The sequence below is a fragment of the Diuraphis noxia genome, unplaced genomic scaffold (genome assembly GCF_037042655.1).
Source record: "Diuraphis noxia isolate RWA-SAM2 unplaced genomic scaffold, SU_Dnox_SAM2 contig0005, whole genome shotgun sequence".
Taxonomy (NCBI): domain Eukaryota; kingdom Metazoa; phylum Arthropoda; class Insecta; order Hemiptera; family Aphididae; genus Diuraphis; species Diuraphis noxia.
Window position 1 is genome coordinate 35754218 of NW_028301715.1, and position 24323 is coordinate 35778540.

At 28.1% G+C, this 24323-nt stretch overlaps 1 long non-coding RNA gene and 1 pseudogene across 1 annotated transcript in view; one reads left to right on the top strand and one right to left on the bottom strand.

The window, feature by feature from the left end:
• The window catches only part of LOC149055238 (uncharacterized), a 429976-nt pseudogene that overhangs the window by 228582 nt on the left and 177071 nt on the right, over positions 1-24323 (bottom strand).
• Positions 23597-24323, top strand: part of LOC149055243 (uncharacterized) — a 93397-nt gene continuing 92670 nt past the window's right edge. The window contains exon 1 of the long non-coding RNA XR_016192182.1: positions 23597-23745. This is a non-coding gene — a long non-coding RNA (uncharacterized LOC149055243). The remainder of the gene's footprint in view (positions 23746-24323) is intronic.

A 24323-nucleotide genomic window follows, 5' to 3' on the forward strand; every position in this document is an offset into this window, starting at 1 on the left:
TTTAATTATCCGTCATATTTTATTTTATTAATTTTTCTTGAGAATACATAGTGCAGACTTCATTGTGTATGTTAAGACCATCATTTTTTCCAAATTTTTTTTTTTTGTTTCTTAAAATTCATTTGCCTGCGGGCGCCAATACCCCCTTACCATTTTTATGTTCAAAATATAGGTCTAGTTTATTTTTGTGGACACAATTCTCAAACTTTATTATCCATAACCTAACCTTATTAGCCACTTACCACTAAAAAACATAATTTTATCATGATTTAGTTATCCGACATATTTTATTTTATTAATTTTTCTTGAGAATACATAGTGTAGTCTTCATTGTGATTTCCAAGACCATCATTTTTTCCAAATTTTTTTTTTGTTTCTTAAAAATCATTTGCCTGCGGGCGCCAGTACCCCCTTTCCATTTTTATTTTCAAAATATTACTCTAGTTTATTTTTGTGGACACAATTTTTAAACTTTATTAGCCACTTACCACTAAAAAACATAATTTTATCATGATTTAATGATCCGTCATATTTTATTTTATTAATTTTTCATGAGAATACATAGTGCAGACTTCATTGTGTATGTTAAGACCATCATTTTTTCCAAATTTTTTTTTTGTTTCTTAAAAATCATTTGCCTGCGGGCGCCAATACCCCCTTTCCATTTTTATTTTCAAAATATAGATCTAGTTTATTTTTGTGGACACAATTTTTAAACTTTATTAGCCCATTGTCACTAAAAAACATAATTTCATCATGATTGGATTATCCTTCATTTATTTTTCTTGAGAAAACATTGTGCAGTCTTCATTGTGTATGTCAAGACCATCATTTTTTCCAAATTTTTTTTTTGTTTCTTAAAAATCATTTGCCTGCGGGCGCCAGTACCCCCTTTCCATTTTTATTTTCAAAATATTACTCTAGTTTATTTTTGTGGACACAATTTTTAAACTTTACTAGCCCATTATCACTAAAAAACATAATTTCATCATGATTGGATTATCCTTCATTTATTTTTCTTGAGAAAACATTGTGCAGTCTTCATTGTGTATGTTAAGACCATCATTTTTTCCAAATTTTTTTTTTGTTTCTTAAAAATCATTTGCCTGCGGGCGCCAATACCCCCTTTCCATTTTTATTTTCAAAATATAGATCTAGTTTATTTTTGTGGACACAATTTTTAAACTTTATTAGCCACTTGCCACTAAAAAAACACAATTTTATCATGATTTAATTATCCGTCATATTTTATTTTATTAATTATTCTTGAGAATACATAGTGCAGTCTTCATTGTGTATACTAAGACAATAATTTTATCCAAATTTCTTTATTGATCCTTAAAAATCATTTGCCTGCGGGCGCCAATACCCCCTCACCATTTTTATTTTTGAAATATTAATGTAATTTATTTTTGTGGACACAATTTTTAAACTTTATAAGCCACTTGCCACTAAAAAACATAATTTCATCATGATTTGATTATCCTTCATTTATTTTTCTTGAGAAAACATTGTGCAGTCTTCATTGTGTATGTTAAGACCATCATTTTTTCCAAATTTTTTTTTGATCCTTAAAAATCATTTGCCTGCGGGCGCCAATACCCCCTTTCAATTTTTATTTTCAAAATATAGCTAATGTTTATTTTTGGGGTCATAATTTTCAAACTTTTTTAACCACTTGCAACTAAAAACATGAGTTAGTTATTGTTCTTTTATTTTTCTTGAGAATACATACTGTAGTCTTCATTGTGCTTCCAAGACTATAAATTTTTCCCATTTTTTTTTTTGTTTCTTGAAAATCATTTGCCTGCGGGCGCCAATATTCCCCTTTCCATTTTCATTTTCAAAATATTACTCTAGTTTATTTTTGTGGACACAATTTTTAAACTTTTTTAGCCATCTCAACTAAAAAAACATAATTTTATCATGATTTAATTACGCTTCTTTTATTTTTCTTTAGAAATCATAGTGCAGTCTTCATTGTGTATGTTAAGACCATAATTTTTTTTTGATCCTTTAAAATCATTTGCCTGCGGGCGCCAATACCCACTTTCCATTTTTATTTTAAAAATATAGGTCTAGTTTATTTTTGTGGACACAATTTTTAAACTTTTTTAGCCACTTGCCACTAATAAAACATAATTTTATCATGATTTAATTATCCGTCATATTTTATTTTATTAATTATTCTTGAGAATTCATAGTGCAGTCTTCATTGTGATATCCAAGACCATCATTTTTTCCAAATTTTTTTTTTTTGTTTCTTAAAATTCATTTGCCTGCGGGCGCCAATACCCCCTTACCATTTTTATGTTCAAAATATAGGTCTAGTTTATTTTTGTGGACACAAGTCTCAAACTTTATTATCCATAACCTAACCTTATTAGCCACTTACCACTAAAAAACATAATTTTATCATGATTTAGTTATCCGTCATATTTTATTTTATTATTTTTTCATGAGAATACATAGTGCAGACTTCATTGTGTATGTCAAGACCATCATTTTTTCCAAATTTTTTTTTGTTTCTTAAAAATCATTTGCCTGCGGGCGCCAATACCCCCTTTCCATTTTTATTTTCAAAATATAGATCTAGTTTATTTTTGTGGACACAATTTTTAAACTTTATTAGCCCATTGTCACTAAAAAACATAATTTCATCATGATTGGATTATCCTTCTTTTATTTTTATTTAGAAATCATAGTGCAGTCTTCATTGTGTATGTTAAGACCATAATTTTTTTTTGATCCTTTAAAATCATTTGCCTGCGGGTGCCAATACCCACTTTCCATTTTTATTTTAAAAATATAGGTCTAGTTTATTTTTGTGGACACAATTTTTAAACTTTTTTAGCCACTTGCCACTAATAAAACATAATTTTATCATGATTTAATTATCCGTCATATTTTATTTTATTAATTATTCTTGAGAATTCATAGTGCAGTCTTCATTGTGTATACTAAGACAATAATTTTATCCAAATTTCGTTATTGATCCTTAAAAATCATTTGCCTGCGGAGGCCAATACCAACATTCCATTTTTATTTTTAAAATATAGGGTTAATTTTTTTTTTGTGGACACAATTCTCAAACTTTTTAACCACTTGCAACTAAAAACATGAGTTAGTTATTGTTCTTTTATTTTTCTTGAGAATACATAGTGTAGTCTTCATTGTGCTTCCAAGACTATATTTTTTTCCAAATTTTTTTTTTGTTTCTTAAAAATCATTTGCCTGCGGGCGCCAGTACCCCCTTTCCATTTTTATTTTCAAAATATTACTCTAGTTTATTTTTGTGGACACAATTTTTAAACTTTATAAGCCACTTGCCACTAAAAAACATAATTTCATCATGATTTGATTATCCTCCATTTATTTTTCTTGAGAAAACATTGTGCAGTCTTCATTGTGTATGTTAAGACCATCATTTTTTCCAAATTTTTTTTTGATCCTTAAAAATCATTTGCCTGCGGGCGCCAATACCCCCTTTCAATTTTTATTTTCAAAATATAGCTAATGTTTATTTTTGGGGTCATAATTTTCAAACTTTTTTAACCACTTGCAACTAAAAACATGAGTTAGTTATTGTTCTTTTATTTTTCTTGAGAATACATACTGTAGTCTTCATTGTGCTTCCAAGACTATAAATTTTTCCCATTTTTTTTTTTGTTTCTTGAAAATCATTTGCCTGCGGGCGCCAATATTCCCCTTTCCATTTTTATTTTCAAAATATTACTCTAGTTTATTTTTGTGGACACAATTTTTAAACTTTTTTAGCCATCTCAACTAAAAAAACATAATTTTATCATGATTTAATTACGCTTCTTTTATTTTTCTTTAGAAATCATAGTGCAGTCTTCATTGTGTATGTTAAGACCATAATTTTTTTTTGATCCTTTAAAATCATTTGCCTGCGGGCGCCAATACCCACTTTCCATTTTTATTTTAAAAATATAGGTCTAGTTTATTTTTGTGGACACAATTTTTAAACTTTTTTAGCCACTTGCCACTAATAAAACATAATTTTATCATGATTTAATTATCCGTCATATTTTATTTTATTAATTATTCTTGAGAATTCATAGTGCAGTCTTCATTGTGATTTCCAAGACCATCATTTTTTCCAAATTTTTTTTTTTTGTTTCTTAAAATTCATTTGCCTGCGGGCGCCAATACCCCCTTACCATTTTTATGTTCAAAATATAGGTCTAGTTTATTTTTTTGGACACAAGTCTCAAACTTTATTATCCATAACCTAACCTTATTAGCCACTTACCACTAAAAAACATAATTTTATCATGATTTAGTTATCCGTCATATTTTATTTTATTATTTTTTCATGAGAATACATAGTGCAGACTTCATTGTGTATGTCAAGACCATCATTTTTTCCAAATTTTTTTTTGTTTCTTAAAAATCATTTGCCTGCGGGCGCCAATACCCCCTTTCCATTTTTATTTTCAAAATATAGATCTAGTTTATTTTTGTGGACACAATTTTTAAACTTTTTTAGCCATCTCCACTAAAAAAACATAATTTTATCATGATTTAATTACGCTTCTTTTATTTTTCTTTAGAAATCATAGTGCAGTCTTCATTGTGTATGTTAAGACCATAATTTTTTTTTGATCCTTTAAAATCATTTGCCTGCGGGTGCCAATACCCACTTTCCATTTTTATTTTAAAAATATAGGTCTAGTTTATTTTTGTGGACACAATTTTTAAACTTTTTTAGCCACTTGCCACTAATAAAACATAATTTTATCATGATTTAATTATCCGTCATATTTTATTTTATTAATTATTCTTGAGAATTCATAGTGCAGTCTTCATTGTGTATACTAAGACAATAATTTTATCCAAATTTCGTTATTGATCCTTAAAAATCATTTGCCTGCGGAGGCCAATACCAACATTCCATTTTTATTTTTAAAATATAGGGTTAATTTTTTTTTTGTGGACACAATTCTCAAACTTTTTAACCACTTGCAACTAAAAACATGAGTTAGTTATTGTTCTTTTATTTTTCTTGAGAATACATAGTGTAGTCTTCATTGTGCTTCCAAGACTATATTTTTTTCCAAATTTTTTTTTTGTTTCTTAAAAATCATTTGCCTGCGGGCGCCAGTACCCCCTTTCCATTTTTATTTTCAAAATATTACTCTAGTTTATTTTTGTGGACACAATTTTTAAACTTTATAAGCCACTTGCCACTAAAAAACATAATTTCATCATGATTTGATTATCCTTCATTTATTTTTCTTGAGAAAACATTGTGCAGTCTTCATTGTGTATGTTAAGACCATCATTTTTTCCAAATTTTTTTTTGATCCTTAAAAATCATTTGCCTGCGGGCGCCAATACCCCCTTTCAATTTTTATTTTCAAAATATAGCTAATGTTTATTTTTGGGGTCACAATTTTCAAACTTTTTTAACCACTTGCAACTAAAAACATGAGTTAGTTATTGTTCTTTTATTTTTCTTGAGAATACATAGTGTAGTCTTCATTGTGATTTCCAAGACTATAATTTTTTCCAATTTTTTTTTTTGTTTCTTGAAAATCATTTGCCTGCGGGCGCCAATACCCCCTTTCCATTTTTATTTTCAAAATATTACTCTAGTTTATTTTTGTGGACACAATTTTTAAACTTTTTTAGCCATCTCCACTAAAAAAACATAATTTTATCATGATTTAATTACCCTTCTTTTATTTTTCTTTAGAAATCATAGTGCAGTCTTCATTGTGTATGTTAAGACCATAATTTTTTTTTGATCCTTTAAAATCATTTGCCTGCGGGCGCCAATACCCACTTTCCATTTTTATTTTAAAAATATAGGTCTAGTTTATTTTTGTGGACACAATTTTTAAACTTTATTAGCCACTTGCCACTAAAAAAACACAATTTTATCATGATTTTATTATCCGTCATATTTTATTTTATTAATTATTCTTGAGAATACATAGTGCAGTCTTCATTGTGTATACTAAGACAATAATTTTATCCAAATTTCTTTATTGATCCTTAAAAATCATTTGCCTGCGGGCGCCAATACCCCCTCACCATTTTTATTTTTAAAATATTAATGTAATTTATTTTTGTGGACACAATTTTTAAACTTTATTAGCCAATTGCCACTAATAACATAATTTTAACATGATTTAATTATCCTTCATATTTTATTTCATTATTTGTTCTTTAGAATACATAGTGCAGTTTTCATTGTGTTTTCCAAGACTATAACTTTTTCCAAATTTTTTTTTGATCCTTAAAAATCATTTGCCTGCGGGCGCCAATACCCCCTTTCAATTTTTATTTTCAAAATATAGCTAATGTTTATTTTTGGGGTCACAATTTTCAAACTTTTTTAACCATATGCAACTAAAAACATAATTTTATCATGATTTAATTATCCGTCATATTTTATTTTATTAATTTTTTTTTGAGAATTCATAGTGCAGTCTTCATTGTGTATTCTAAGACATTAACTTTATCCAAATTTCTTTATTGATCCTTAAAAATCATTTGCCTGCGGAGGCCAATACCCACTTTCCATTTTTATTTTTAAAATATAGGGTTAATTTTTTTTTTGTGGACACAATTCTCAAACTTTTTAACCACTTGCAACTAAAAACATGAGTTAGTTATTGTTCTTTTATTTTTCTTGAGAGTACATACTGTAGTCTTCATTGTGTATGTCAAGACCATCATTTTTTCCAAATTTTTTTTTTGTTTCTTAAAAATCATTTGCCTGCGGTCGCCAATACCCCCTTTCAATTTTTATTTTCAAAATATAGCTCAGTTTATTTTTGGGGTCACAATGTTCAAAATGTTTAACCACTTGCAACTAAAAACCATAATTTTATGATGAGTTAGTTATTGTTCTTTTATTTTTCTTGAGAATACATAGTGTAGTCTTCATTGTGATTTCCAAGACCATCATTTTTTCCAAATTTTTTTTTTGTTTCTGAAAAATCATTTGCCTGCGGTTGCCTATACCCCCTCACCATTTTTATTTTCAAAATATTACTGTAGTTTATTTTTGTGGACACAATTTTTAAACTTTATTAGCCACTTGCCACTAAAAAAACACAATTTTATCATGATTTAATTATCCGTCATATTTTATTTTATTAATTATTCTTGAGAATACATAGTGCAGTCTTCATTGTGTATACTAAGACAATAATTTTATCCAAATTTCTTTATTGATCCTTAAAAATCATTTGCCTGCTGGCGCCAATACCCCCTCACCATTTTTATTTTTGAAATATTAATGTAATTTATTTTTGTGGACACAATTTTTAAACTTTATAAGCCACTTGCCACTAAAAAACATAATTTCATCATGATTTGATTATCCTTCATTTATTTTTCTTGAGAAAACATTGTGCAGTCTTCATTGTGTATGTTAAGACCATCATTTTTTCCAAATTTTTTTTTGATCCTTAAAAATCATTTGCCTGCGGGCGCCAATACCCCCTTTCAATTTTTATTTTCAAAATATAGCTAATGTTTATTTTTGGGGTCACAATTTTCAAACTTTTTTAACCACTTGCAACTAAAAACATGAGTTAGTTATTGTTCTTTTATTTTTCTTGAGAATACATACTGTAGTCTTCATTGTGCTTCCAAGACTATAAATTTTTCCCATTTTTTTTTTTGTTTCTTGAAAATCATTTGCCTGCGGGCGCCAATACCCCCTTTCCATTTTTATTTTCAAAATATTACTCTAGTTTATTTTTGTGGACACAATTTTTAAACTTTTTTAGCCATCTCCACTAAAAAAACATAATTTTATCATGATTTAATTACGCTTCTTTTATTTTTATTTAGAAATCATAGTGCAGTCTTCATTGTGTATGTTAAGACCATAATTTTTTTTTGATCCTTTAAAATCATTTGCCTGCGGGTGCCAATACCCACTTTCCATTTTTATTTTAAAAATATAGGTCTAGTTTATTTTTGTGGACACAATTTTTAAACTTTTTTAGCCACTTGCCACTAATAAAACATAATTTTATCATGATTTAATTATCCGTCATATTTTATTTTATTAATTATTCTTGAGAATTCATAGTGCAGTCTTCATTGTGATTTCCAAGACCATCATTTTTTCCAAATTTTTTTTTTTTGTTTCTTAAAATTTATTTGCCTGCGGGCGCCAATACCCCCTTACCATTTTTATGTTCAAAATATAGGTCTAGTTTATTTTTGTGGACACAATTCTCAAACTTTATTATCCATAACCTAACCTTATTAGCCACTTACCACTAAAAAACATAATTTTATCATGATTTAGTTATCCGTCATATTTTATTTTATTATTTTTTCATGAGAATACATAGTGCAGACTTCATTGTGTATGTCAAGACCATCATTTTTTCCAAATTTTTTTTTGTTTCTTAAAAATCATTTGCCTGCGGGCGCCAATACCCCCTTTCCATTTTTATTTTCAAAATATAGATCTAGTTTATTTTTGTGGACACAATTTTTAAACTTTATTAGCCCATTGTCACTAAAAAACATAATTTCATCATGATTGGATTATCCTTCATTTATTTTTCTTGAGAAAACATTGTGCAGTCTTCATTGTGTATGTCAAGACCATCATTTTTTCCAAATTTTTTTTTTGTTTCTTAAAAATCATTTGCCTGCGGGCGCCAATACCCCCTTTCAATTTTTATTTTCAAAATATAGGTCTAGTTTATTTTTGTGGACACAATTTTTTAACTTTTTTAGCCATCTCCACTAAAAAAACATAATTTTATCATGATTTAATTACCCTTCTTTTATTTTTCTTTAGAAATCATAGTGCAGTCTTCATTGTGTATGTTAAGACCATAATTTTTTTTTGATCCTTTAAAATCATTTGCCTGCGGGCGCCAATACCCACTTTCCATTTTTATTTTAAAAATATAGGTCTAGTTTATTTTTGTGGACACAATTTTTAAACTTTATTAGCCACTTGCCACTAAAAAAACACAATTTTATCATGATTTAATTATCCGTCATATTTTATTTTATTAATTATTCTTGAGAATACATAGTGCAGTCTTCATTGTGTATACTAAGACAATAATTTTATCCAAATTTCTTTATTGATCCTTAAAAATCATTTGCCTGCGGGCGCCAGTACCCCCTTTCCATTTTTATTTTCAAAATATTACTCTAGTTTATTTTTGTGGACACAATTTTTAAACTTTATAAGCCACTTGCCACTAAAAATATAATTTCATCATGATTTGATTATCCTTCATTTATTTTTCTTGAGAAAACATTGTGCAGTCTTCATTGTGTATGTTAAGACCATCATTTTTTCCAAATTTTTTTTTGATCCTTAAAAATCATTTGCCTGCGGGCGCCAATACCCCCTCACCATTTTTATTTTTGAAATATTAATGTAATTTATTTTTGTGGACACAATTTTTAAACTTTATAAGCCACTTGCCACTAAAAAACATAATTTCATCATGATTTGATTATCCTCCATTTATTTTTCTTGAGAAAACATTGTGCAGTCTTCATTGTGTATGTTAAGACCATCATTTTTTCCAAATTTTTTTTTGATCCTTAAAAATCATTTGTCTGCGGGCGCCAATACCCCCTTTCAATTTTTATTTTCAAAATATAGCTAATGTTTATTTTTGGGGTCATAATTTTCAAACTTTTTTAACCACTTGCAACTAAAAACATGAGTTAGTTATTGTTCTTTTATTTTTCTTGAGAATACATACTGTAGTCTTCATTGTGCTTCCAAGACTATAAATTTTTCCCATTTTTTTTTTTGTTTCTTGAAAATCATTTGCCTGCGGGCGCCAATATTCCCCTTTCCATTTTTATTTTCAAAATATTACTCTAGTTTATTTTTGTGGACACAATTTTTAAACTTTTTTAGCCATCTCAACTAAAAAAACATAATTTTATCATGATTTAATTATCCGTCATATTTTATTTTATTAATTATTCTTGGGAATTCATAGTGCAGTCTTCATTGTGATTTCCAAGACCATCATTTTTTCCAAATTTTTTTTTTTTGTTTCTTAAAATTTATTTGCCTGCGGGCGCCAATACCCCCTTACCATTTTTATGTTCAAAATATAGGTCTAGTTTATTTTTGTGGACACAATTCTCAAACTTTATTATCCATAACCTAACCTTATTAGCCACTTACCACTAAAAAACATAATTTTATCATGATTTAGTTATCCGTCATATTTTATTTTATTATTTTTTCATGAGAATACATAGTGCAGACTTCATTGTGTATGTCAAGACCATCATTTTTTCCAAATTTTTTTTTGTTTCTTAAAAATCATTTGCCTGCGGGCGCCAATACCCCCTTTCCATTTTTATTTTCAAAATATAGATCTAGTTTATTTTTGTGGACACAATTTTTAAACTTTATTAGCCCATTGTCACTAAAAAACATAATTTCATCTTGATTGGATTATCCTTCATTTATTTTTCTTGAGAAAACATTGTGCAGTCTTCATTGTGTATGTCAAGACCATCATTTTTTCCAAATTTTTTTTTTGTTTCTTAAAAATCATTTGCCTGCGGGCGCCAATACCCCCTTTCAATTTTTATTTTCAAAATATAGGTCTAGTTTATTTTTGTGGACACAATTTTTTAACTTTTTTAGCCATCTCCACTAAAAAAACATAATTTTATCATGATTTAATTACCCTTCTTTTATTTTTCTTTAGAAATCATAGTGCAGTCTTCATTGTGTATGTTAAGACCATAATTTTTTTTTGATCCTTTAAAATCATTTGCCTGCGGGCGCCAATACCCACTTTCCATTTTTATTTTAAAAATATAGGTCTAGTTTATTTTTGTGGACACAATTTTTAAACTTTATTAGCCACTTGCCACTAAAAAAACACAATTTTATCATGATTTAATTATCCGTCATATTTTATTTTATTAATTATTCTTGAGAATACATAGTGCAGTCTTCATTGTGTATACTAAGACAATAATTTTATCCAAATTTCTTTATTGATCCTTAAAAATCATTTGCCTGCGGGCGCCAGTACCCCCTTTCCATTTTTATTTTCAAAATATTACTCTAGTTTATTTTTGTGGACACAATTTTTAAACTTTATAAGCCACTTGCCACTAAAAATATAATTTCATCATGATTTGATTATCCTTCATTTATTTTTCTTGAGAAAACATTGTGCAGTCTTCATTGTGTATGTTAAGACCATCATTTTTTCCAAATTTTTTTTTGATCCTTAAAAATCATTTGCCTGCGGGCGCCAATACCCCCTCACCATTTTTATTTTTGAAATATTAATGTAATTTATTTTTGTGGACACAATTTTTAAACTTTATAAGCCACTTGCCACTAAAAAACATAATTTCATCATGATTTGATTATCCTCCATTTATTTTTCTTGAGAAAACATTGTGCAGTCTTCATTGTGTATGTTAAGACCATCATTTTTTCCAAATTTTTTTTTGATCCTTAAAAATCATTTGTCTGCGGGCGCCAATACCCCCTTTCAATTTTTATTTTCAAAATATAGCTAATGTTTATTTTTGGGGTCATAATTTTCAAACTTTTTTAACCACTTGCAACTAAAAACATGAGTTAGTTATTGTTCTTTTATTTTTCTTGAGAATACATACTGTAGTCTTCATTGTGCTTCCAAGACTATAAATTTTTCCCATTTTTTTTTTTGTTTCTTGAAAATCATTTGCCTGCGGGCGCCAATATTCCCCTTTCCATTTTTATTTTCAAAATATTACTCTAGTTTATTTTTGTGGACACAATTTTTAAACTTTTTTAGCCATCTCAACTAAAAAAACATAATTTTATCATGATTTAATTATCCGTCATATTTTATTTTATTAATTATTCTTGAGAATTCATAGTGCAGTCTTCATTGTGATTTCCAAGACCATCATTTTTTCCAAATTTTTTTTTTTTGTTTCTTAAAATTTATTTGCCTGCGGGCGCCAATACCCCCTTACCATTTTTATGTTCAAAATATAGGTCTAGTTTATTTTTGTGGACACAATTCTCAAACTTTATTATCCATAACCTAACCTTATTAGCCACTTACCACTAAAAAACATAATTTTATCATGATTTAGTTATCCGTCATATTTTATTTTATTATTTTTTCATGAGAATACATAGTGCAGACTTCATTGTGTATGTCAAGACCATCATTTTTTCCAAATTTTTTTTTGTTTCTTAAAAATCATTTGCCTGCGGGCGCCAATACCCCCTTTCCATTTTTATTTTCAAAATATAGATCTAGTTTATTTTTGTGGACACAATTTTTAAACTTTATTAGCCCATTGTCACTAAAAAACATAATTTCATCTTGATTGGATTATCCTTCATTTATTTTTCTTGAGAAAACATTGTGCAGTCTTCATTGTGTATGTCAAGACCATCATTTTTTCCAAATTTTTTTTTTGTTTCTTAAAAATCATTTGCCTGCGGGCGCCAATACCCCCTTTCAATTTTTATTTTCAAAATATAGGTCTAGTTTATTTTTGTGGACACAATTTTTTAACTTTTTTAGCCATCTCCACTAAAAAAACATAATTTTATCATGATTTAATTACCCTTCTTTTATTTTTCTTTAGAAATCATAGTGCAGTCTTCATTGTGTATGTTAAGACCATAATTTTTTTTTGATCCTTTAAAATCATTTGCCTGCGGGCGCCAATACCCACTTTCCATTTTTATTTTAAAAATATAGGTCTAGTTTATTTTTGTGGACACAATTTTTAAACTTTATTAGCCACTTGCCACTAAAAAAACACAATTTTATCATGATTTAATTATCCGTCATATTTTATTTTATTAATTATTCTTGAGAATACATAGTGCAGTCTTCATTGTGTATACTAAGACAATAATTTTATCCAAATTTCTTTATTGATCCTTAAAAATCATTTGCCTGCGGGCGCCAGTACCCCCTTTCCATTTTTATTTTCAAAATATTACTCTAGTTTATTTTTGTGGACACAATTTTTAAACTTTATAAGCCACTTGCCACTAAAAATATAATTTCATCATGATTTGATTATCCTTCATTTATTTTTCTTGAGAAAACATTGTGCAGTCTTCATTGTGTATGTTAAGACCATCATTTTTTCCAAATTTTTTTTTGATCCTTAAAAATCATTTGCCTGCGGGCGCCAATACCCCCTCACCATTTTTATTTTTGAAATATTAATGTAATTTATTTTTGTGGACACAATTTTTAAACTTTATTAGCCAATTGCCACTAATAACATAATTTCATCATGATTTAATTATCCTTCATATTTTATTTCATTATTTGTTCTTTAGAATACATAGTGCAGTGTTCATTGTGTTTTCCAAGACTATAACTTTTTCCAAATTTTTTTTTGATCCTTAAAAATCATTTGCCTGCGGGCGCCAATACCCCCTTTCAATTTTTATTTTCAAAATATAGCTAATGTTTATTTTTGGGGTCACAATTTTCAAACTTTTTTAACCATATGCAACTAAAAACATAATTTTATCATGATTTAATTATCCGTCATATTTTATTTTATTAATTTTTTTTTGAGAATTCATAGTGCAGTCTTCATTGTGTATTCTAAGACATTAACTTTATCCAAATTTCTTTATTGATCCTTAAAAATCATTTGCCTGCAGGCGCCAGTACCCCCTTTCCATTTTTATTTTCAAAATATTACTCTAGTTTATTTTTGTGGACACAATTTTTAAACTTTATTAGCCACTTACCACTAAAAAACATAATTTTATCATGATTTAAATATCCGTCATATTTTATTTTATTAATTTTTCATGAGAATACATAGTGCAGACTTCATTGTGTATGTTAAGACCATCATTTTTTCCAAATTTTTTTTTTGTTTCTTAAAAATCATTTGCCTGCGGGCGCCAATAGCCCCTTTCCATTTTTATTTTCAAAATATAGATCTAGTTTATTTTTGTGGACACAATTTTTAAACTTTATTAGCCCATTGTCACTAAAAAACATAATTTCATCATGATTGGATTATCCTTCATTTATTTTTCTTGAGAAAACATTGTGCAGTCTTCATTGTGTATGTTAAGACCATCATTTTTTCCAAATTTTTTTTTTGTTTCTTAAAAATCATTTGCCTGCGGGCGCCAATACCCCCTTTCAATTTTTATTTTCAAAATATAGCTCATGTTTATTTTTGGGGTCACAATTTTCAAAATTTTTAACCACTTGCAACTAAAAACCATAATTTTATGATGAGTTAGTTATTGTTCTTTTATTTTTCTTGAGAATACATAGTGTAGTCTTCATTGTGATTTCCAAGACTATAATTTTTTCCAATTTTTTTTTTTGTTTCTTGAAAATCATTTGCCTGCGGGCGCCAATACCCCCTTTCCATTTTTATTTTCAAAATATTACTCTAGTTTATTTTTGTGGACACAATTTTTAAACTTTTTTTAGCCATCTCCACTAAAAAAACATAATTTTATCATGATTTAATTACCCTTCTTTTTTTTTTCTTTTGAAATCATAGTGCAGTCTTCATTGTGTATGTTAAGACCATAATTTTTTTTTGATCCTTTAAAATCATTTGCCTGCGGGCGCCAATACCCACTTTCCATTTTTATTTTAAAAATATAGGTCTATTTTATTTTTGTGGACACAATTTTTAAACTTTTTTAGCCACTTGCCACTAATAAAACATAATTTTATCATGATTTAATTATCCGTCATATTTTATTTTATTAATTATTCTTGAGAATTCATAGTGCAGTCTTCAATGTGATTTCCAAGACCATCATTTTTTCCAAATTTTTTTTTTTTGTTTCTTAAAATTCATTTGCCTGCGGGCGCCAATACCCCTTTACCATTTTTATGTTCAAAATATAGGTCTAGTTTATTTTTGTGGACACAATTCTCAAACTTTATTATCCATAACCTAACCTTATTTGCCACTTGCCACTAATAAAACATAATTTTATCATGATTTAATTATCCGTCATATTTTATTTTATTAATTTTTTTTTGAGAATTCATAGTGCAGTCTTCATTGTTTATTCTAAGACATTAACTTTATCCAAATTTCTTTATTGATCCTTAAAAATCATTTGCCTGCGGAGGCCAATACCCACTTTCCATTTTTATTTTTAAAATATAGGGTTAATTTTTTTTTTGTGGACACAATTCTCAAACTTTTTAACCACTTGCAACTAAAAACATGAGTTAGTTATTGTTCTTTTATTTTTCTTGAGAGTACATACTGTAGTCTTCATTGTGTATGTCAAGACCATCATTTTTTCCAAATTTTTTTTTGTTTCTTAAAAATCATTTGCCTGCGGTCGCCAATACCCCCTTTCAATTTTTATTTTCAAAATATAGCTCAGTTTATTTTTGGGGTCACAATTTTCAAAATGTTTAACCACTTGCAACTAAAAACCATAATTTTATGATGAGTTAGTTATTGTTCTTTTATTTTTCTTGAGAATACATAGTGTAGTCTTCATTGTGATTTCCAAGACCATCATTTTTTCCAAATTTTTTTTTTGTTTCTGAAAAATCATTTGCCTGCGGGTGCCAATACCCCCTCACCATTTTTATTTTCAAAATATTACTGTAGTTTATTTTTGTGGACACAATTTTTAAACTTTATTAGCCACTTGCCACTAAAAAAACACAATTTTATCATGATTTAATTATCCGTCATATTTTATTTTATTAATTATTCTTGAGAATACATAGTGCAGTCTTCATTGTGTATACTAAGACAATAATTTTATCCAAATTTCTTTATTGATCCTTAAAAATCATTTGCCTGCGGGCGCCAATACCCCCTTTCAATTTTTATTTGCAAAATATAGCTAATGTTTATTTTTGGGGTCACAATTTTCAAACTTTTTTAACCATATGCAACTAAAAACATAATTTTATCATGATTTAATTATCCGTCGTATTTTATTTTATTAATTTTTTTTTGAGAATTCATAGTGCAGTCTTCATTGTGTATTCTAAGACATTAACTTTATCCAAATTTCTTTATTGATCCTTAAAAATCATTTGCCTGCGGAGGCCAATACCAACTTTCCATTTTTATTTTTAAAATATAGGGTTAATTTTTTTTTTGTGGACACAATTCTCAAACTTTTTAACCACTTGCAACTAAAAACATGAGTTAGTTATTGTTCTTTTATTTTTCTTGAGAATACATACTGTAGTCTTCATTGTGCTTCCAAGACTATAAATTTTTCCCATTTTTTTTTTTGTTTCTTGAAAATCATTTGCCTGCGGGCGCCAATACCCCCTTTCCATTTTTATTTTCAAAATATTACTCTAGTTTATTTTTGTGGACACAATTTTTAAACTTTATAAGCCACTTGCCACTAAAAAACATAATTTTATCATGATTTGATTATCCTTCATTTATTTTTCTTGAGAAAACATTGTGCAGTCTTCATTGTGTATTCTAAGACATTAACTTTATCCAAATTTCTTTATTGATCCTTAAAAATCATTTGCCTGCGGAGGCCAATACCAACTTTCCATTTTTATTTTTATAATATAGGGTTAATTTTTTTTTTGTGGACACAATTCTCAAACTTTATTATCCATAACCTAACCTTATTAGCCACTTGCCACTAATAAAACATAATTTTATCATGATTTAATTATCCGTCATATTTTATTTTATTAATTTTTTTTTGAGAATTCATAGTGCAGTCTTCATTGTGTATTCTAAGACAATAACTTTATCCAAATTTCTTTATTGATCCTTAAAAATCATTTGCCTGCAGGCGCCAGTACCCCCTTTCCATTTTTATTTTCAAAATATTACTCTAGTTTATTTTTGTGGACACAATTTTTAAACTTTATTAGCCACTTACCACTAAAAAACATAATTTTATCATGATTTAATTATCCGTCATATTTTATTTTATTAATTTTTCATGAGAATACATAGTGCAGACTTCATTGTGTATGTTAAGACCATCATTTTTTCCAAATTTTTTTTTTGTTTCTTAAAAATCATTTGCCTGCGGGCGCCAATAGCCCCTTTCCATTTTTATTTTCAAAATATAGATCTAGTTTATTTTTGTGGACACAATTTTTAAACTTTATTAGCCCATTGTCACTAAAAAACATAATTTCATCATGATTGGATTATCCTTCATTTATTTTTCTTGAGAAAACATTGTGCAGTCTTCATTGTGTATGTTAAGACCATCATTTTTTCCAAATTTTTTTTTTGTTTCTTAAAAATCATTTGCCTGCGGGCGCCAATACCCCCTTTCAATTTTTATTTTCAAAATATAGCTCATGTTTATTTTTGGGGTCACAATTTTCAAAATTTTTAACCACTTGCAACTAAAAACCATAATTTTATGATGAGTTAGTTATTGTTCTTTTATTTTTCTTGAGAATACATAGTGTAGTCTTCATTGTGATTTCCAAGACTATAATTTTTTCCAATTTTTTTTTTTGTTTCTTGAAAATCATTTGCCTGCGGGCGCCAATACCCCCTTTCCATTTTTATTTTCAAAATATTACTCTAGTTTATTTTTGTGGACACAATTTTTAAACTTTTTTTAGCCATCTCCACTAAAAAAACATAATTTTATCATGATTTAATTACCCTTCTTTTTTTTTTCTTTTGAAATCATAGTGCAGTCTTCATTGTGTATGTTAAGACCATAATTTTTTTTTGATCCTTTAAAATCATTTGCCTGCGGGCGCCAATACCCACTTTCCATTTTTATTTTAAAAATATAGGTCTATTTTATTTTTGTGGACACAATTTTTAAACTTTTTTAGCCACTTGCCACTAATAAAACATAATTTTATCATGATTTAATTATCCGTCATATTTTATTTTATTAATTATTCTTGAGAATTCATAGTGCAGTCTTCATTGTGATTTCCAAGACCATCATTTTTTCCAAATTTTTTTTTTTTGTTTCTTAAAATTCATTTGCCTGCGGGCGCCAATACCCCTTTACCATTTTTATGTTCAAAATATAGGTCTAGTTTATTTTTGTGGACACAATTCTCAAACTTTATTATCCATAACCTAACCTTATTTGCCACTTGCCACTAATAAAACATAATTTTATCATGATTTAATTATCCGTCATATTTTATTTTATTAATTTTTTTTTGAGAATTCATAGTGCAGTCTTCATTGTGTATTCTAAGACATTAACTTTATCCAAATTTCTTTATTGATCCTTAAAAATCATTTGCCTGCGGAGGCCAATACCCACTTTCCATTTTTATTTTTAAAATATAGGGTTAATTTTTTTTTTGTGGACACAATTCTCAAACTTTTTAACCACTTGCAACTAAAAACATGAGTTAGTTATTGTTCTTTTATTTTTCTTGAGAATACATAGTGTAGTCTTCATTGTGCTTCCAAGACTATATTTTTTTCCAAATTTTTTTTTTGTTTCTTAAAAATCATTTGCCTGCGGTCGCCAATACCCCCTTTCAATTTTTATTTTCAAAATATAGCTCAGTTTATTTTTGGGGTCACAATTTTCAAAATGTTTAACCACTTGCAACTAAAAACCATAATTTTATGATGAGTTAGTTATTGTTCTTTTATTTTTCTTGAGAATACATAGTGTAGTCTTCATTGTGATTTCCAAGACCATCATTTTTTCCAAATTTTTTTTTTGTTTCTGAAAAATCATTTGCCTGCGGGTGCCAATACCCCCTCACCATTTTTATTTTCAAAATATTACTGTAGTTTATTTTTGTGGACACAATTTTTAAACTTTATTAGCCACTTGCCACTAAAAAAACACAATTTTATCATGATTTAATTATCCGTCATATTTTATTTTATTAATTATTCTTGAGAATACATAGTGCAGTCTTCATTGTGTATACTAAGACAATAATTTTATCCAAATTTCTTTATTGATCCTTAAAAATCATTTGCCTGCGGGCGCCAATACCCCCTCACCATTTTTATTTTTAAAATATTAATGTAATTTATTTTTGTGGACACAATTTTTAAACTTTATTAGCCATTTGCCACTAATAACATAATTTTAACATGATTTAATTATCCTTCATATTTTATTTCATTATTTGTTCTTTAGAATACATAGTGCAGTTTTCATTGTGTTTTCCAAGACTATAACTTTTTCCAAATTTTTTTTTGATCCTTAAAAATCATTTGCCTGCGGGCGCCAATACCCCCTTTCAATTTTTATTTGCAAAATATAACTAATGTTTATTTTTGGGGTCACAATTTTCAAACTTTTTTAACCATATGCAACTAAAAACATAATTTTATCATGATTTAATTATCCGTCGTATTTTATTTTATTAATTTTTTTTTGAGAATTCATAGTGCAGTCTTCATTGTGTATTCTAAGACATTAACTTTATCCAAATTTCTTTATTGATCCTTAAAAATCATTTTCCTGCGGAGGCCAATACCAACTTTCCATTTTTATTTTTAAAATATAGGGTTAATTTTTTTTTTGTGGACACAATTCTCAAACTTTTTATCCACTTGCAACTAAAAACATGAGTTAGTTATTGTTCTTTTATTTTTCTTGAGAATACATACTGTAGTCTTCATTGTGCTTCCAAGACTATAAATTTTTCCCATTTTTTTTTTTGTTTCTTGAAAATCATTTGCCTGCGGGCGCCAATACCCCCTTTCCATTTTTATTTTCAAAATATTACTCTAGTTTATTTTTGTGGACACAATTTTTAAACTTTATAAGCCACTTGCCACTAAAAAACATAATTTCATCATGATTTGATTATCCTTCATTTATTTTTCTTGAGAAAACATTGTGCAGTCTTCATTGTGTATGTTAAGACCATCATTTTTTCCAAATTTTTTTTTGATCCTTAAAAATCATTTGCCTGCGGGCGCCAATACCCCCTTTCCATTTTTATTTTCAAAATATTACTCTAGTTTATTTTTGTGGACACAATTTTTAAACTTTTTTAGCCATCTCCACTAAAAAAACATAATTTTATCATGATTTAATTACCCTTCTTTTATTTTTCTTTAGAAATCATAGTGCAGTCTTCATTGTGTATGTTAAGACCATAATTTTTTTTTGATCCTTTAAAATCATTTGCCTGCGTGCGCCAATACCCACTTTCCATTTTTATTTTAAAAATATAGGTCTAGTTTATTTTTGTGGACACATTTTTTAAACTTTATTAGCCCATTGTCACTAAAAACATAATTTCATCATGATTGGATTATCCTTCATTTATTTTTCTTGAGAATACATAGTGTAGTCTTCATTGTGATTCCAAGACTATAATTTTTTCCAAATTTCTTTTTTGAGCCTTTAAAATCATTTGCCTGCGGGCACCAATACACCCTTTCCATTTTTATTTTCAAAATATTACTCTAGATTATTTTTGTGGACACAATTCTCAAACTTTTTAACCATTTGCAACTAAAAACCATAATTTTATCATGAGTTAGTTATTGTTCTTTTATTTTTCTTGAGAATACATAGTGTAGTCTTCATTGTGATTTCCAAGACTATAATTTTTTCCAATTTTTTTTTTTTGTTTCTTAAAAATCATTTGCCTGCGGGCGCCAATACCCCCTTTCCATTTTTATTTTCAAAATATTACTCTAGTTTATTTTTGTGTACACAATTTTTAAACTTTTTTAGCCACTTGCCACTAAAAAAACATAATTTTATCATGATTTAATTATCTTTCTTTTATTTTTCTTTAGAAATCATAGTGCAGTCTTCATTGTGTATGTTAAGACCATAATTTTTTTTTGATCCTTTAAAATCATTTGCCTGCGGGCGCCAATACCCACTTTCCATTTTTATTTTCAAAATATAGTTCTATTTTTTTTTTTTGGTGGACACAATTTTCAAACCTATTAACCACTCATAACTAAAAAATATAATTGTATTAAGAATTAGTTGCCTTTCATTTAATTTTCTTGAGAATACATATTTCAGTCTTCATTCTTTATTCTAAGTACATATTTCTCCCGAATTTATTTTTTGATCCTCAAAAACCATTTGCCTGCGGGCGCTAATACCCCCTTTCCATTTTTATTTTCAAAATATAGCTCTAATTTATTTTGGTGGACACAATTTTCAAACCTATTAACCACTCACAATTAAAAAATATAATTTTATTATGAGTTAGTTGTCCTTTATTTTTCTTAAGAATACATAGTGCAGTCTTCATTGTGTATTTTCAGACCATAATTTTAAGATCCTAATTTTATCCAAATTTCTTTTTTTATTCTTAAAAACCATTTGCCTGCGGGCGCCAAAACCCCCTTTCAATTTTTATTTTCAAAATATAGCTCTACTTTATTTTTGTGGACACAATTTTTAAACTTTATTAGCACACTTGCCACTAAAAAACATAATTATATCATGATTTCATTATCCTACATATTTTATTTCATTCATTTCGCTTGAGAATACATATTTCAGTCTTCAATTTGTATTCTAAGTACATATTTCTCCCGAATTAATTTTTTGATCCTCAAAAACCATTTGCCTGAGGGCGTCAATATCCCCATTCCATTTTTATTTTAGAAATTTAGCTCTAGTTCATATTTTGTGGACACAACATTCAAAACCTATTAACCACTCGCTACTAAAAATTATAATTTTATTATGAGTTATTTGCCTTTATTTTATTTTTCTTGAGAATACATATTGCAGTTTTTATTGTATATCCCAAGACTATATTTTTTTCCGAATTTCTTTTTTGATCCTTAAAAACCATTTGCCTGCGGGCGCCAATACCCCCTTTCCATTTTTATTTTCAAAATTTAGCTCTACTTTATTTTTGTGGACACAATTTTTAAACTTTATTAGCACACTTGCCACTAAAAAACATAATTATATCACGATTTAATTATCCTTCATATTTTATTCATTCATTTCGCTTGAGAAAACATATTTCAGTCTTCATTCTGTATTCTAAGTACATATTTCTCCCGAATTTCTTTTTTGATCCTTAAAAACCATTTGCCTGCGGGTTCCACAAACCCCTTTCAATTTTTATTTTCAAAATATAGCTCTAGTTCATATTTTGTGGACACAATTTTCAAAACCTATTAACCACTCGCTACTAAATAATATAATTTTATTATGAGTTAGTTTTCCTTTATTTATTTTTCTTGAGAATTCATAGTGCAGTCTTCATTGTGTCTTTTCAGACCATAATTTTAAGACCCTAATTTTATCCAAATTAACTCTAAGTTGTTATAAGTTACTTTTCTCGTGTCGACGACGACATCAGACTGCCAACATAATTAATCTCAACGCCCACGCCGTTCTATTGTGAGTTACTAGAAAATGTTATAAGTTACTTTTCTTGTGAAAACGACGACGTCGGACCGCCAACATAATTAAACATTTCTCACATATCAAATAATTACGAGTTACTCGAACTTGTTATACGTTATATATATAATAATATATATAAGTATATATATATACTTGTTATATTATATTCCTGATAACCATGACGACGTTAGACCGATGAAATAATGAAACTCGGCGTGCACATCATATAATTACGAGTAACTCGAGTTGTTAAAAATTACTTTTCTTGTGACGATGACGACGTCGGACAGCCGACATAATTAATCTCAACGTGTTCGCTGTTCTAATGTGAGTTACTTGAAATTGTTTTATGTTACTTTTCTTGTGACGACGCCGACGTCGGACCGCTAAAATTATATAAACTCGTCGGGCACATTAGATTATAACGAATAACTCTAAGTTGTTATAAGTTACTTTTCTTGTGACGACGACGACATCAGACTGCTAACATAATTAATCTCTATTCGCATGCCGTTCTATTGTGAGTTACTCGAAATTTTTATAAGTTACTTTTCTTGTGACGAGGACGACGTCGGACAGCCGACATAATTAATTTCAACGCGCATGCCGTTCTATTGTGAGTTACTAGAAAATGTTATAAGTTACTTTTCTTGTGACAACGACGACGACGTCGGACCGCCAACATAATTAATCTCAACGCGCACATTAAATCATTACGCGAGTTACTCGAACTTGTCATACGTTATTTTTCCTGATTATAATGATGACGTTAAACCGATGAAATAATGAAATTCGGCGTGCCCATCATATTATTACGAGTAACTCGAAAATGTTATAAGATACTTTTCTTGTGACGACGCTGACACCTGACCACAAACATATTTAATCTCAACGCGCACATTAAATCATTACGAGTTAATCGAAATTTTTATATGTTACTTTTCTTGTGACGACGACGAGACCGATGTCAGACCGATGACTACACTATTATACACCATCTTAACCGATAATCAAATAAATTAAATTAAAAGAATATTGCATATTGATAAACATAATTTTAGTTTAATGCTATACATTATTTCATTAAAGTAATCACATTTCATTATTTCAATGAACAAATTGTATACACGGGCATCGTTGATATAAGAGTTGTATTATGATTTATATCTGTGGATTTCTCTTATTGATTTAGTACAATATAATCCATGGCGATTGTCAATGTCGTCGCAGAAGACGCAGTTAATGAAATATTCTAACATTTCAATCGGATAGCAAAGTAGACATGAACGGAAAACATCCTGATTACCGTTTAATCTTTTTTTTTTCATAAATCACATTATTTTTAGACTTCAATTCAACAGTATCTGATGCGTTTCCATTTCAGCGTCGGAGTGCATACACGTCGCGGACTCTAACAAAGCCCAAAATAATTGATATTTAAGGTAAGTTTGTTTTACCAAGGCAATGGACATGCGTATATAACAATATATTATTTATGTATATTATAAATTATATCTTTATAACTTCTGGATAGTGACACGGATTGTAGTTGACTCTTCCATCCTTGAATACCGACACCCACGGCTGTCTCCACTTACCCCTTTCAGTTTCCCTCAAGTTAATTAATATATTAAACATAACATGTATGTATTAAGACACATTCTTTATATATATATATTTCGACGAAAACAATTCGTTGAATACAATTACCTAATATATAATTCATTTTTTAATAAGTAGCATATTTGTTTACACATTTATTTTTTTCTATATATCGATGAATACAATATAAATTAATACAATTAGGTACATCAAACAAATTAATAATAATATTATATATTTTTTATTAGATACAGGTTTTAAAAATTTTTATATAAGTATATACTCGTATATGAATTTAATAGATACTTATGAAGGTAATACATTATTATTAGACAAATTTAAACTGTAAACACACATTTTTTTTTCACGTTTACATTCTGGTGATACAATATATTTTTATTAATTTCAATATAGGTAC